Source organism: Leptopilina heterotoma, unplaced genomic scaffold (assembly GCF_015476425.1).
Source record: "Leptopilina heterotoma isolate Lh14 unplaced genomic scaffold, ASM1547642v1 Lhet_125, whole genome shotgun sequence".
Classification (NCBI taxonomy): Eukaryota; Metazoa; Arthropoda; class Insecta; order Hymenoptera; family Figitidae; genus Leptopilina; species Leptopilina heterotoma.
Window position 1 is genome coordinate 110537 of NW_025110845.1, and position 17439 is coordinate 127975.

The window sequence follows — 17439 nt, forward strand, 5'->3', positions numbered from 1 at the left end:
GAACACACGGCCAGTCAGTTGGGTTATGGAGAGAAAATTTTGAAGTTGTTCAAAATGAATTTAAAATTATTGTTTCTTGTTTAGAATTTCAAGGCGAAACTTTTTTTCTAATAAAATTTTTTTATATAATTGTTTGTTTTTAAGTAAATTGAGAAAAGCGTGATTTTCTAACCTAAGAAATTTTAATGAATTTTTGACTTCAACTCGTGATTACTTCGTTAAATATTAATATTTTTCCACGAAATTTACACACAATATTCTTCAAACTAGTTCAAAAGTGAAACAATATTTAGTAATTTTTCAAAAAATTCTATGTCTAAGTAAATAATTATTTAAATAAATGTGCCGGAAAAATGATGCAGCTATTTTCAATTGAAAAAGTTGAGTGACGAATTTTCGTTTTCGGAAAACTTCCAGTGACAAAAATATTCATCAATATGTTAGGAAGTTTTTTTGAAAATTTTTCGTCATTTGATAGTAAATTAAAGAAAATAGAGCAATTTTAACAGCGTCGTGCTCTGCTGTAAACGTAAACATTGACTCACTGTATACATTTGTCTTGTAATGGCGGCCATTCCACACGTGCGCGGCCACGCCGTAATTTTACAGCAGAGCGCGACACTGTTAAAATTGCTCTATTTTCTTTAATTTATTATCAAATGACGAAAAATTTTCCAAAAAACTTCCTAACATATTGATGAACATTTTTGTCACTGGAAGTTTTCCGAAAACGAAAATTCGTCACTCAACTTTTCCAATTGAAAATAGGATAATCATTTTTCCGGCAAAATTATTTAAATAATTATTTACTTAGACATAGAATTTTTTGAAAAATTATTAAATATTGTTTCACTTTTGAACTAGTTTGAAGAATATTGTGTGTAAATTTCGTGGAAAAATATTAATATTTAACGAAGTAATCACGAGTTGAAGTCAAAAATTCATTAAAATTTTTTAGGTTAAAAAATCACGCTTTTCTCAATTTACTTAAAAACAAAAAATTATATAAAAAAATTTTATTAGAAAAAAAGTTTCGCCTTGACATTCTGAACAAGAAACAATAATTTTAAATTTATTTTGAACAACTTCAAAATTTTCTCTCCATGACCCAACTGACTGGCCGTGTGTTCACGCGTAACACATTATAGCATCCAGCCCCTCAATTGTAAAAGGTTACCTTTTTTGTAATTTTTTTAATTTGTCAACAATGTGGTTAATTTGAAAAAATTAAACGGATTTTCAAAGCTAAATGGAGACAATTTTATTTTGATTAAGGCAACTTAAAAATTTAAATATTATTTACAATATATACAAATGTTAAATGATTTTAAAATAGAATAAAAATCATTTATTACAAAGGAGGTTTCTATTTTTTACGGGGGAGTTTCCGAGGTCTTACAGTTTTTCTTTATTTACCTTTTAAAATCCGTTTAATTTTTTCAAATTAGCCACATTGTTGACAAATTAAAAAAATTACAAAAAAGGTAACCTTTTACAATTGTTTCAAATCTGGGGTACCAAACCACCCCAGTTTTTCGTTAGTCTATAAAAAAATCATATTTTAGTTCTAGGGTTAATAAAAACTCGTACTTTCATTAAAATTCCATTTACAATCGTGCGGCATTAAAACTGAGCGCTACAGCGCTATGCGAGGATTTACGTTTTATTTTTTTTCTCAAAAACTACTGGCGGTCCCACGATGAAAATTTTAGGACAAGTTCAACACATTTATGGCTACAAATGGTAAAAAAATGATCAAAATTGAAGGTAGCATATTTTTTCTATGGATTTCAAAAAATTAAATTAATTTTTTAAACAAAAAAATTAAATAATTTTTTTAATTTTAATTTTTTAAATAAATTTATATTTCAATACGAACAATTTAAGAGGTCCTAAACTAAAATCCGTTAAGAACAAGCAGAGATATATATTTTTCAAAAAAAAGTACAAAAAAATTAAAACTCCAATATGTCCGCCAATTTTTGAAATTTTTTAAAATCGCTTGGGGATTTTATTTATTACCACCAGAGGATATAATCTACCCAATTTCAACCGAATCCCAAAACCTAATAAAATTTTTTGTGTTGAACTGACGTGGAATACACCATTATACTTATTTCGTAATTCTGAACAATCAATTGTATGGATTTTCAAAAATTTTGATTTTTTTTAAGGAATAATTGAATTCTTTCGACGAACTATAATATAATTTTTAAGAATAATTTAATTCTTTGCAGGAATTCAATTAAAATTGTTATGAAATGATTTGAATTTTTTGACGAAAAATTTTGCAATTTACAAAGATAATTGAAATGTTAATCAGAATTTTTTCTTGTAAATAATTGATTTCTGCGAAGAATTTTATTACCTACTTTTGAAGATAACTGAATTCTTGTGAAGAATTCTTTTGTTATTTTTTATGAAAATAATTGATTTTTTCAAAGAATTTTATTAAATTTCCTGAAAATGATTGAATTCCCAAGAAGAATTTTATTTCTTTTCAAAATAATTGAGTTTTGCACTCAATTTTCTTAAAATTCCTGAAAATAATTGAATTTAAACGAAAAATGTTATTACTTTAGAAATAATTGACTTTTGCAATGATTTTTATTAAAACTCCTGAAAATAATTAAATTTAAACGAAAAATTTTATTATCTAATTTTGATTATAACTGAATTCTTGTGATGAATTCTTTTGTTACTTTTTTATGAAAATAATTGATTTTTGCAATGAATTTTATTAAAATTCCAGAAAATAATTAAATTCCAAAAAAGAATTTTATTTCTTTTGAAAATAATTGAATTTTGCACTGAATTTTCTTAAAATTCCTTAAAATAATAATTGAATTTAAACGAAAAATTTTATTACTTTGGAAATCAAAGTCAGCGACTTTAAATTAAAAAAAAAAGAAGTTATTTTTTTTATGAAAAACCCAGTAATAAGGGGTGAATTAAAGTTGATTGGCATTTTTATGCTCTTAAATTCCAAACCAATTCCGTTTTTGTCCGCTATTTTAATAAATTCCTTTTCTATTGTTAAATTGATAATTTCTATCCAATTCAATTCTCTATAACCACGTGACCAGATTTTGAAACCCCTTTAATGCCCTTTAAAGAATGCAATGTTAATTAAAAGGCATTAACTCCTCAACAAATGATTCCCTTAAACGGCATTAAAGTGAATTCAGACTCTGGTCACGTGGTTACAGAGAATTGAATTGGATAGAAATTATCAATTTAACAATAGAAAAGGAATTCATTCAGATTGCGGACAAAAAAGGAATTGGTTTGGAATTTAAGGGCATAAAAGTACCAATCCACTTTAATTCACCCCTTATTACTGGGAATATAAGTAGTTGTCTATTGTCTGCAAAAACCAAAAAAAAAAATTTTTAATTTAATATTAATACCCAGTGAGAAATTGCCAATAGACTTTAATCGGTCCAATATCGGTCCAATATTGGTTGCCGTGCTGGGCGCCGATTGACTCCCAATATTGGACCAATATGGGCTGATGCTTGGGATGTAACGGGTTCGCCAAGCATCGGTTGTTAATATTGGTCCAATATTGGCCGAATATTGGCAACCAAGAGAAAAAATTTTTTTAAATAAATTTTTTTAATTAAATAATAATAATAAAAAATTAATGTTTATAATTTTTGTTTAATATATTTATTTGTTTAATTATTTATTTTTAATAATTCATGTAAATAATAAATAATTTATTATTTATAAATTATAATTATTTAAAAATGCAGCAGCTATTAGGAAATAGCATTCTGCAAAAAAATTCTATCATTGAAAAATCAATGATAGGCGAGAGATATCTGCGTGATTAAATAGATTCGCAGATGATAGGCAAGAGATATCCGCGTCATTAAACAGATTCGCAGATATACTCTGGTCTCGCGACGAATCTCTCGATACTTATATACACTGGAGTCGCCGTGTCAGTTGCGAGAACGGTTACAGCGTCCCTCTTTCGGCAGAGATAAGAATTGTCACGTAAACTGCGGGTATAATAAGGCCGTCGGTAAAGCGATTTAGCAGTTTACGTGACAATTTTACAATTGTTAGGTCCCAAGTATTGGAATTGGGAAACCTTTTATATTATCTCCATATAACTATTTCCTCGTGTAATGAAGCAATGGCAGCAAAGCATGGTGTTCGAAGAGAATTTGAATAAGGATTATTAAACACATTAAATTGAAATGCATCTTTGACATAAAACTTCACTTTAATAATTAGATTCTTCAATTATAAGAAATAACTGAATATAAATGTACAAAGAATATATATTGAGTTGATATAGTTTTACTTATTTGTTTCTTTGAAATCAAAGTATAAAAATATGTACGTTCCGAAAGATCTCTGAGTGTCAACTGACTTACAGTTTGATATCTATCATTCTTCTCTCTGTTTACTAACACATCTATTCTCATTCATTCTATTACACTCATACATACAATATGTGCGTAATGTCTTATTAGGACATAACACCTCCACCCTTAAAAAAGAAGAAAACTGTTAAACACAGCTTTTCTTCTTAATTGGATACGTTTTTTTTTGTATTGTAGTGATTTTTTTTATTTTACGTAGAATGTTATTGTTTATATTGAATTGCGTAGACAGATAATAAAAATTGTGACCTGTAGAGTGATTTGAAACGAAACTTGCGCCGCCATAAGTGAATACATGCACAAGTCCCAGCACGCTGCGCTGGACACTTTATTTTTTTCTCGTAAAGTTATTGTTGTCCCATAATTAAATTTACAGGAAGTATTCTTTACTTTATTGACAATATTTACCAAAAAAAAAATTTCAAATCGAAGATATATTTTTTTCAAAATTTTAATTCAAAAAATTTTTTGAAATTTTTTTCGGGCAAAAAAATTTTTTTTTAAAAATTTTTATTTTTTTCTTTAAAGTACTTCTTATTATGAGTATTTTTCAAAAAAAATTATTTTAATCGGTTAACAAGAAAAAAAGTTATGTGCCTTTTTTGAAAAACCGACCAAAATTTTGAGTAAGAGGTAACTCAAAAAATTTTGAAAATTTTGAAAAAACTTTTATACACTTTTATTCCATGTATAAAAAGGAACAAATTCTGAAAGTATTTTGAATATTGCTAAAATCATCGAAAATTCTTATGATCACTTGGCGTGGAATTGCTCTATTCAAACAGTTGAAAGTAAGAAATAGAAATGATGCAAATTATTTCCTTATGAAAATTGAGAATTTTCTACAAAAATATTAAGAAACAGGAATATTTGACGTTTCCTGAAGCTTTTGGTTAATTCTGACTAAAGGATTTTTTATGCTCCTGTTGAATCCTGATGTTTATGGATTGCGATTATTGAGCATTGAAATCTTTTTTTTTATTTACAGCCCCTCACCGAAATATAGTCGGTAAATGTAAAGTATCGCTAAAACTTGAAATTTGTGCGTGTATCTCGAAAACCGTAATTGATAAATAAAAAAGGATATCATTTTTGAATTTAAGTTCTAAAGGATATATTGCATACATAATAAGAGCATATTGTTAGATGAATTCTAAGTCGGTGAAAAACAAGTATAATGTTTAAATAAATATGAATATAAACAAATAAAAAGATTTCCCTTTAATTTTATGACGGTCAGTTGACCTTTTTCCAGGTAAAAAAGGGTGTCGACTTTGTATAAAAAACCTGACTACACTGAGAAAAAAGAGGGCGCGTTACAGCACATTTTCGATTCATGTTGCGCGACTCAACCCTGAATTCTTCTACACACTTTCTGGGGCGTGCAGCATGCCCCAAAGAGCGTGTAATACGCTTCAAATACAGCTCGCCTCGACTCAGGGGTCCGCTGCACGCCCCAGAAAAGTGTCTAGCAGAACACAGGGTTGAGTCGCGCAACATGAATCGAAAATGTGCTGCAACGCGCCCTCTTTTTTCTCAGTGTACTTTTGAAGCTTTCTGATTAAACATGACTCAAGCCTGACGTTCTCTGGCTGCAATCGTAACAAATGCAGCCTAAAATCATCAGAGATTCTGACTAAATTTCTGTCGTTTTGAGATTTTATTTTTAGTAGGGTGCCTTGATCAAGATACATATATATCTATAATTCTGGAGTATTAAACAATATTCCAATATTTTTGGAATATGGAGTACTTAAGTGCTTTGAAATATGTTGTCGAGGTTAATTATTGCTAGTTGAGAGTGAATTTTAGTAATAAAAACCGCTATTACTGCTCGTATTCACGTGCAATTGTTAGCAACACGTGTTAGCACAATGCGCATGCGTTTAAAAGCTTGCGTGTGTATCTTAAAATATTTTCAGATTTGTGACTATAGATGCATATTTGATTTTAGTGATTATAGATAAGTGTATTATATTTCGGATTTATTTATTAAGCAATGATGTGGGTATGGTAAAGAATTTACCCAATTATTTAAGTGACAGCTTAGATAAATATACTAGATGCGGCGAGGGTCGATGGTGGGGACTACCGATATATATAGCATACTAAATTTTCAGTGTATGTTAGTGCCGCCCTCTTCAAGTTTTCGCCGTTTCCAAGGTTACCGCTTGGAAATCATATTATTTCAGTTATGAAAGGCTAGAATTTCATTTCTCGCCAATATCACTACTTTTCTTTTTTTTTTTTTTTTTTCAAAACAGCGTGTTTTTGAGATAACAATAGAAACTAATGAAACAATTTTTTAATATAAAGTTTTAAAAAATAATAAAATCTAATTATTATTTTTAATTAATTTCTTTTATAAAAAAAATTTATTAATTATTTTTTTTTAATTAAAAGAACATTTTTTAATTAATAATTAAAAATTTTTTTTTAATTAAAATAAAATATTTTCATTACAAAATTTGTTTAATTATGAATTTTAATTAAAAAATTGTGTTTAACAGAATGGGAATGTGGGAGGCTAAAAATACATAAAGTAAGACTTTGATAAGTTTGAGTAATATGTATTTCATTTTAATTTGTACAAAGTTAATGTTAAATCAACCTTCATCTGAAAAAAGTTGTTGTCACACATAAAACAAATATCTGCAAGGTTTCTACAAATTTCTCCTTATAAAATTCCATGATTTTTTTATTATTTCCAGGTGATAAATTAAAAACAATGACACATTGAAACAAAATTTCTGTCAGTTAAATCAGGTAAATGTCATGAAAAAGATTTGCCAGGGAAATTAAGAAAATTGAGACTTTTCCGACTTTTCTTCCAAATATCGCAACAAAATACCACAATTTTTAGTAAAAAAAGTGCAACTTATTGTGATTTTTATAATGCAAAAATTAACTTTTAGCAAATCTTTCAAAAATTGTTTTTGAATAGTTAAAATTTTGTTAACTTTAATTAAAAATAATTAGTTTATTTCAAGTATTTTGTTACAATTTTTGAAAAACAACTATTGAAAACTTTTAATTGCAAATTTTGAAAATAATTGAATTATCAAAAATTTATAATTTTTAGAGGTAAATTTAAAAATAAAAATCAGTTTCTAATTTTTTTAAATTCAATATTTTTAAAATTTTTAATTACATATTTCCAAAAATAATATTTTACAATTATTTTTAACATTTTAGAGAAAATAATAATGTTCAAAGTTTTTAATTAAAATTCATCAAAAAATTCATTAGTTTCTTTAAATTATACAAAAATTCTTTTAAGAAATACAATTATTTTCTATAAAATAATTACATTAATACAATACAACTTTTTAAAAAAGTAAATCATTTTTAAAAGATTTTACCAAATTTTAATTGTTTAGAAATTTATCAAAATTGAAACACTATTATCGTTCAAAAATTGTTTTAAAATATTAAAAAAAAATTAATTGTAAGAATTTCTTTATGATAATTTTTTGAAAATATTATACCTTAATAACTTAAGAAAAAACTATGGAGAGTCACAATTATTATAAAAAATTGAGTTTATACATTTAAATAATTGAATTCTAAAAGAACTTTTGGAAAATTATTTAAATTAATTGATTCAGAGATGAAGTTTAGTTAAAAATTGTGGAAAATAATTAAATTCAGGAAGGGTTATAATTGTAATTTTTAGAAATTATTAAAATTCATAAATTTTACTCATTTTCCGGAAACATTAATATTTTCCTCTGTAAAAAGTATTTTGTTAGGGAAAGTAATTTTAATGTCAATAAATTGTCAGGGAAATTGATAAAATGAATTTTGTGACTACTCAGAGTAATAAAAGAGCGCGAATTTCAATCACACGGGTTTACAACAAAAGCTAAAAAAATTGCTTGATCCGATTAGAAATTTCATGAGATTTCCATGATTCCATGAATCAAAATGAAATCCCATGACAATTCCATGATTTCCATGACTTGTAGAAACCCTGAATCTACATTGCTACTTAGCTTCAACTATGAAGTTCCAAAAATTTTTTTGCTATATTGATTTTTGAACTCCTTTGCAAATAACAAAAAAAAAAATAATTTTTAAACTTTTTACTGGCAACCCTACATAAAAACTTCACAATTTACTGAGCCCTCTCACTAGATATATATTTAATATTTTTTATATATTTATAAAACTTAAATAATATATCATACGTCAAGGTGAGCAATTATCGAGAGGGAAAACACGTAAGTTTATTAACCCTAACAGAAGTACATTTTTTAATGATAAAATTAAAAATCGATTACTTTCTACAAAATTCTGATACAACTCAACAATAAAAGCAAATTCATTGAACAATTAAAGAGATTTTTTTTATGTTGGTCGTCAAATCATACTTCTGAAAGGATTAAATCCACATAACTTACGGTAGCATAAGAAAAAATGTTTAGAATAATATAAAATCGCAGTGTATGTACAGAGATGAAGAAGCCTTAAGAATAATAATAAACCTTTTTTCTTATGCTTTTTTGCTGAAAAAAATATGATTAATAAGCACAATAATAATTTAAGTACAATTTTTCGTTGTTTTTTTAAAAATACTTTCTAAGTAATAACATAAAGCATATTACGAATAAACATAACTAATCGGGCCACAAGTTATAATTTTGAACATAATACAATACATACATACATACATACATACATACATACATACATATATATATATAAATACATTTTTCTTAAATTATTTTTCTCAACGCAAAATGATTTAAAACGCATAATTAAAAAGTTTATTACAACATGTAGAATAATTTTAAAACGATTTTTTAAAAGTAAAATGCCCTGAGATTAACAATGTTCAATCACGTCATAAGTAAAATACTCTTTGTTTAACAATAAACTTTGTTTAACTCTTTGGTTTAACAAAAATAATATCACAATTACTTATAGTAAAGTTTCATAGAACACATTTGCCTTGTCAGGACTAAAAACGAAATGTTCACAAAATTAAAGTTATGAAAATAAAAAAGGTTCTTTTATATTAGCTAGTTTTCTTTAATAAATATAAAAAATTTAATAATATTTCGTTAAACAAAAAATCTTATTAAGCATATATCTCAAATATTTTTACTATACAAAGCAATAAAATAATGTTTATAATTGAAAACTAATTTTATAGGTATAACCGAAACTTTACTATAAATTTGTAAAACATACTTGGTGTTAAATGCAGGAACCGAGGTGTACGGTAATAACATTATTTACAACAATAACATTTTTACAAATCCACATACTGTTTTATATACATGTAATTAACACTCCGTTTGTAAACTGGGTACTCCGTGCATTATCGAAAAATGTTAATAATTTCCTGACAATCAAATGAAGAGGACTGGTATTCTACCTAAAAAATTATGCAAAAACGAAACTAACGTCTAAACTTAAAGTTCTGTAATCAAAAGGGAAAGTTAAAACAGCTAAAAATTAACCCTATTTACAGACAAAGTGTTAAAATTCTAATTTACAAGTGCAATATAGTTTTCATTTTTCTTGAAGGTTTGTCTCCTTGTTTAAGAAATGAACTACTCTTGCGCTTAACCCCACGGGTTTTATTTGGAGCTGAAAGCTTTTTGTTCGTAGCATTGTCACGGCGTTTTTGCAAACTTTCAACTCTTGTTCGACGATTGTCTTCAGTACATACTCGATGCAATTTAGCTGTAAATAAGCAACGCATTGCAAAGAGTCTGTGCTCATGACATGAATCTGACTCTTCATACCACATTGGGTATATTCTTTGAATGTCTCGAATAGCTTGTTTTTCAATAGTTTCTTTAACGCAAGTCTTATACCGTATTTGTTTAATAATTTTTTCAAATGAAATTAAATTCGCGGTTACAACTTGTCGAAACTGAACGGAGGGTATCTTCAATAGTACTACTTTATATGACGTTTTACTTTCATATTCGCGACATTCAATAAAAGTGTCATCTTGATCACTTTCTGCCTCTGGAGGTTTCAACAGTACTTCGTAACAACGATCACAATTGTATTTCTTGGTTGTTACGTGAGCAGCGTAACCAGCAAAATAACTAACTGAACTACCTTCATAGGTACCACTATACGCTTGAAAAGGCAAAATCGTTTCCAACTGTTCAAGGTCACAAATGACGTCAAAGGGGTCATTGTCAACACTAGGGTTAGCATTAGATTCATTTAAATTGTTATTAACAGGGTCCTCTTTGTCATCGTTATCGTCATAGTCATCGTCATCTCCGTCAGACCTACAGTCATCACTATCGTGATCGTTGTTTTCAGTGATGAAATTCGCATCAGTAGAATCAAGTTGCAAATCATTAGTAAGAGTGTCTTCTTCACAGAAGGCACGATCTTCTCCATATGAAATTGCTCTTACAGTTGCAACTTCATTCTGGTCTAGCAGTTCTTTAACTTGAACATTAAAATCATCTAAACTAATCTCATCGTAACCCACGCTGTCATCGTTTTCTTCTGAGACATTTGCTCTGCGAGATGCAGCAATATTATGCTTTACCGAAAGCATATGACGGAACGTTAATCGAAGCATACGACAGGTTGGGTTATTATTGAAACCTCCTCTCCCTCGTAATCGGGAGAAAAGTTGCTCCACTGAGTCTTGATTGCAAAGTCTGGTACACAATTTAAACTCAGGGATTTCTTTTGACAAATCTTTGAACAAATCCAAAAGACCTCGAACTGTCATTTCAAAACCCTTAAAACATGGCAATGTCTTAAACTTCCCCCCCTTAGTTTGAACTTGCATGGTTGAAACCCATGATAAGAAGTCTTCGAAGATCTTTATAGAATTTGCATTTTCAGTAGAAAGAGCACTTTTCAGTGGATTATAACACCTAGTTTGGGTACTGTCAGCTACATCGCATAAATCATTCCTTATCAAAATACATTCCGCGGATTCCCGAAGGGTTTTTGAAGAAACTAAACCCTTTTCGTCGGCCTCAATCATCGCCTTACCCATTTTGCCACCCAATAATTCTCGTGCTCTTTGTACATTCATTTTCTGAAATGAATTTGGAAAGAAGTGCACATCAGAGATGTGTCTTAAATTACTTGATAATTGACATCTCTGATCTGCTTCCCATGTTGCTTTCATATCAGAAAGATACAAAGTTTTGCCATTCATAAAAATCTTACCATTATTAAGAAGGGCAGTAACAAAATTTTTTATTTCATGTGAAAAATCATGAGTGCAAAAAATTTTGTTACCTTTGTAATAAAAGTAAGGTTTTTCAGGTGTTACAGACAAGTCACTGTAGCATTTAGCATTCGGCTTTCCTTGATCACACACTGTGATTTTAACACTAAGGGTGCGATCCCATGTGAGCAGAATACGTCGACTGAAAGCAGAAAATCATGAGAGTGGAAAGAACAACAATATCTACCTATCTCTTTTGCACTCATGATTTTCTGATTTCGGTCGACGTATTCTGCTCACATGGGATCGCACCCTAAGTCCATATTGGTCGGCTTCGTCAAGTAGCATTTTAAGCAGGGTTGCGATCATACCTCCCTTCATGGCGTGACGAACAAGAAAAAAGCCCGCTATTATTCGCCAGCGATGAGAGGGATGTATGCCCTACTAAAAATAAAATCAGGAATCGTCATGAATGGTCAGAATTTCTGAACATTCCTGAACAGTCTCACCACTTCTGACGTTTTCGAACGTTTCTCACCATTCCTAACCAAATACTTTCCAAGCTCCTCCCACTTTACTCCCACCATTTTCGAAGCTGTGACCATTTCTGAAATTCCTGACCATTTCTGAAATTCTTGACTATTTCTGAAATGTGTGAACACATAACCTATAAAAATTTTGGTACATCTTTCTAATTTTGGTAAAGTCTCATGAAAATTTATATATACATATAAAATCTTTCAAATTTATTTTTTACATTTCAGAATACATTATTCTATTATAAAAATTGTTCTTTTAACTTAACCCTAGAAGGAGTACGTTAATTTACTCACCCTCTAAGGAGTAACTGGGGTGTCCCGACACCCCACGCTTTAAACTTGTTTTATAAGGTTTCTATTTGACGTAAAAAAATTTTTTTATAATGAATTGATTGGTTTTTTTGTAAGGAATACAATAATATTGTTTATACTTTGATAAATTAAAAAAAATTTGAAAAAAAACCGTAAAAACCCAAAAAACACCAAAAAATTGCAAAATTGACTTTTTTTACAAAAAACGTTGTAGTTTCTTAAGAATTTGACTAATTTAAAAACTATTTTAGGTTTTTAAAGTTAAATAGATACACTTTTAGGGGAAAAAATTAGTTTTTGTATTAGTTCCAAAAAACATAATTATTTGAACATCTGAAGTGAAAGAAATTAAAGACAATTGACGAATAGTGAAAATCATAAAAATGGACTTAAACAATTAATATTTACTAAAAATGGTGTTATAAATTTAAAATTTTACAAACTTAATATATCTGAATACATTAACATTAAAATTAATAACTTATGAAATGATTTCTGTAAATTAATATTTAATCAAAGTTTTAATTATCAATTCTTAATACCTCTAATATATGTTAAAATATTATTAACAATATAGGATTTTTTAATTTAAATTTGACTGTCATATACTACATTTTTCTGTATTAGAATTTAATTTCTGACTGTAGAGAGAGCACAGAAATTTTTAATAAATCTTAACTCAAATTTCATAAGTTGTTACAAATACAGAATGTCTATTTTTCATAAAAATAGAATTTTTGTATAAAAATGTTTCTTTTTTATAAAATACAACTTTTTCATGCATAACCTATCAATTTACACTTTATCAGATGATTTTAACTGATTAAAAACGATTTTTTAAAAAAATTTGAATTTACTTATCTTGACAATTTTTCTAACGTTAGGGAGTAACTGGGGTGTCCAGACACCCCAGACGTATTTTAGCAGGAGATAGAGCTCTTCCTAGAGCAAAACTTTTGGCGGCACATACGGGTGTCAAAGGATAGAGGTTTAAACTAAATTATCAACGGGTTTTGAGCGTAAAAAAATTATTGGTTAAGCCATGGGAATACTTTGAATTTTGCTTGGGGTGTCCAGACACCCCAGTTACTCCTTCTAGGGTTAACAAAAGTTCTCATTTTTCAAATTGGTATAATTATTGAATTAATTATACAGCAAAAGTAGGTAAATAAATCAAAACATTCGGACCATTCTTTCAACATTATTTAATATATTTATTTAATGTATATTTATAATATATTAATTTAATATATGTATATTTACTTGTAATTATTTAATATAGTTAATTAATAATAAATTTTGTTTCATAATATTAGTAATTTACTATACCAGTCAGTACTTATTATGAGAAGTATTTGCATTATAATTGAAATGCAGTTATATTTAAATTATTATTAATCATTAATAGAATAATTTCTTACTATAATGATTATTAATAATTTAAATTTAAAATTTATAAAAATTTCAATATTGCATTAATAATTCATTATTATTATAAATTATAATGTTAAATTAAATTAATATTAAATACTAAAAATAAATTCATTTTAAATGCAGATATAATAATAATTATTATTAATCTGTATTCGTATTATACCCTATATTAAAGAACCAGTAGAAGCGGGTAGAATCAGGAGCCTACTTGCTTTGACTTGGTTATTGTCACGTAAGTTCCAATTTCAAACCAGTAGATATGTATTTTCAGCTGGTTTGAATTCGGAATGTCAAGTTCAGTCAACCGGAAATTCCAAGTAGGTTACATTGTACAACATGAACTTGTTTCAGCTTGGATATCGATTCACAATTGGAAATCCAAGGTGGTAACAATTGAACAGATAGTTTTGAAAAAAAATATTTGTGGAAAAAATAATAAAAGATTCTTATGACCATTAATAACTTCATATTCTTAGCACGCTCCAAACATACAAACATTTTAATTAAACTAGAAGAATTAAATTAAAACTTGTACCCTATAGGAATCAAACCCCGCACCTATGACCTATCTATCTAAACGCTAAACGACCGCGCGTCTATCGAATCGACGTGAGAAATATTTTTCGACCTGTCTATATAAACTGCAACTTTGAAAAACGTAAGTTTATGTAAAATATTATAATTTTTGTAAGTACGTATAAAAATACAAGCAGAATTTAAAATATTTATATAGATTTGCAATATATGCTATTATGTTAAAAATATTAATTAAATATTTAATAAGTTTCTGCTCAAATGTCATTTGACCGCGTTGTAATTTTTTGCAAAAAATAACATTAAGCGAAATAAAAAACAGAAAATTCGTAAAAATTAAAATTCGCAAAATGACTCATCTGTGTTAAAAAAATTCCATTGATTTTCTAAAATGCTAAAACTTTTATGAAAATCTGTAGTTCACAACAAAACAATAAAACACTCTTAACCGTTTTTTGAAATATGAAATTTTTTTGCATTAACAAAATATAACAAAATTTAAAAAAAATTAATAACTCAAAAGCCGTTTACCATAAATTAATAAAACTTACACTGATTATACAAAATTGTTCACTCTCTTAAAAGAAAATATTTGCATGATTGTAAATTTGAAAATTCCATATTTTTATTAACAATTTTATAAACAATTTGAATTATTTATGTGTTTTACCCCTCCAATTGCAATGAAACTCATATAGGAGGTATACTCAGTAGTCTCTTCTTGAAGCCCCTAATAAAAAATTGTTGTATTTTCAATTTGGAATGTACATAACGAATTTTTTATTAAAAACCCAGTAATAAGGGGTGAATTAAAGTGGATTGGCACTTTAATGCTCTTAAATTCCAAACCAATTCCGTTTTTGTCCGCAATCTTAATGAATTCCTTTTCTATTGTTAAATTGATAATTTCTATCCAATTCAATTCTCTGTAACCACGTGACCAGAATTTGAATCCCCTTTAATGCCCTTTAAAGAATTCAATGTTAATTAAAAGGCATTAACTCCACACAAAATGATTCCCTTAAACGGCATTAAAGTAAATTCAGACTCTGGTCACGTGGTTACAGAGAATTGAATTAGATAGAAATTATCAATTTAACAATAGAAAAGGAATTCATTAAGATTGCGGACAAAAACGGAATTGGTTTTGAATTTAAGGGCATAAAAGTGCCAATCCACTTTAATTCACCCCTTATTACTGGGAACGCTCGTCCACTCCACAATAGAAAAAATTTGATTGTCGTGGAAAATTCAGTCTAGACGTTACAATTATTATTTGTTTTTAATACATTTTCTTTCAATGAAAGACTGAATTTTAACAATAATCATGAAAATATTTTCTATTAAAAGACTGAACAATTTTGTGTAAATAGTATAAGTTTCGATAATTTATTGTAAATGGCTTTTGAGTTATTATTTTTTTTTTAATTTTGTAATATTTTGTTAATGCAAAAAATAACAAAAATTTCAAATTTTAAAAAAAAAGGTTAAAAGTGTTTTTTTTGCTTTGTTGTGAACTACAGATTTTCATAAAATTACAAAATTCACAAAATTACAATTTACATTGTTTGTTACTATTATGCAATAGTAACAAATTCATAAAAAAATAAAATTTGCAAAACAACAATTAGCAGAAATAATGATTCATAACAAAGCAGTTTCGCAAAAAATAACATTTAGCAAAAGTATCTACCAATTTGTAAAACTGTCAATTGCGAAGAATGCAAGTTTGCAAAAAGAAAATTTGCAAATAACAGTTAACTAAAATAAATATTTGTAAAAATGTAAATTTGTAATAATAATTCTTTGCAAAAATAACAATTTATAAAATAACAGTTGGCGAAAATGACAATTTTATGAATTCCAATTAGCGATTAATCAAACTCTTTAAATTTGAACTTGAAATTCTAAATAGAATGCATCCCCGATTTAAATTAAACCAAGATGACATTAATCCTTCACTGTGCTATATAAATTTGGAGTTGGAAGTTCCAAACTCAAGCTTGTTGATTTTTAATTTGACAGGACAAGTGAAATGTAGTATTCGAGAATCCAAATTGAACCAAGTAGATACTTAAAAACTTAATTTTTGTATTTGGAAATGCAAGCTGATACTTGTAGTACGTGCGAACTTGGAAATACAAGTAGAAATGATAAGATTGGAAATCCATGTTAAAACAAGTCAAAAAAAAATTGAAGAGGACAATCCAAGATAGAACCATTTCAATTTTATCTTGGATATCCGTTTCAGTTACATAAATAGGATTTACAAGTTAAAACCAGTAGAATTGCTACACGGAAAAGTTTTTCAATTTGGAAAGCAAGTTGACACCAGTAGATCCACGTTCAATTTCTACTAGTCTCAACTGGTTCTTTAATATAGGGTAGTTTATGAAACATTCCAAATTGTAAAGTTAAGACTTAATTTATTATTGATTCAAATAATAATGTTAATTTTTATTAATTCACATAACCTATTATGACTAAATTGAAATATAATTAATTAATAAAAATTATTTAACAGTTTATTCTGATTTATTGATAATATCAATATATTAAAGAACCAGTAGAACCGGGTAGAATCAGGAGCCAACTTGCTTTAAGTTGGTTATTGTCACGTAAGTTCCAATTTCAAACCAGTAGATAAGTATTTTCAGCTGGTTTGAATTTGGAATGTCAAGTTCAAAATGAACTGGTCTCAGTTTGAACATTACAGTCAACAGGAAATTCCAAATAGGTTACATTGTACAACATGAACTTGTTTCAACTTGGATATCGATTCACAATTGGAAATCCAAGGTGGTAACAATTGAGCAGATATTTTTGAAAAAAAATATTTGTGGAAAAAATAATAAAAGATTCTTATGACCATTAATAACTTTATATTCTTAGCACGCTCCAGACATACAAACATTTTAATTAAACTGGAAGTATTAAATTAAAACTTGTACCCTATGGGAATCGAACCCCGTACCTATGACCTATCTATCTAAACGCTTAACGACCGCGGCTATCGAATCGACGTGAGAAATATTTTTCGACCTGTCTATAT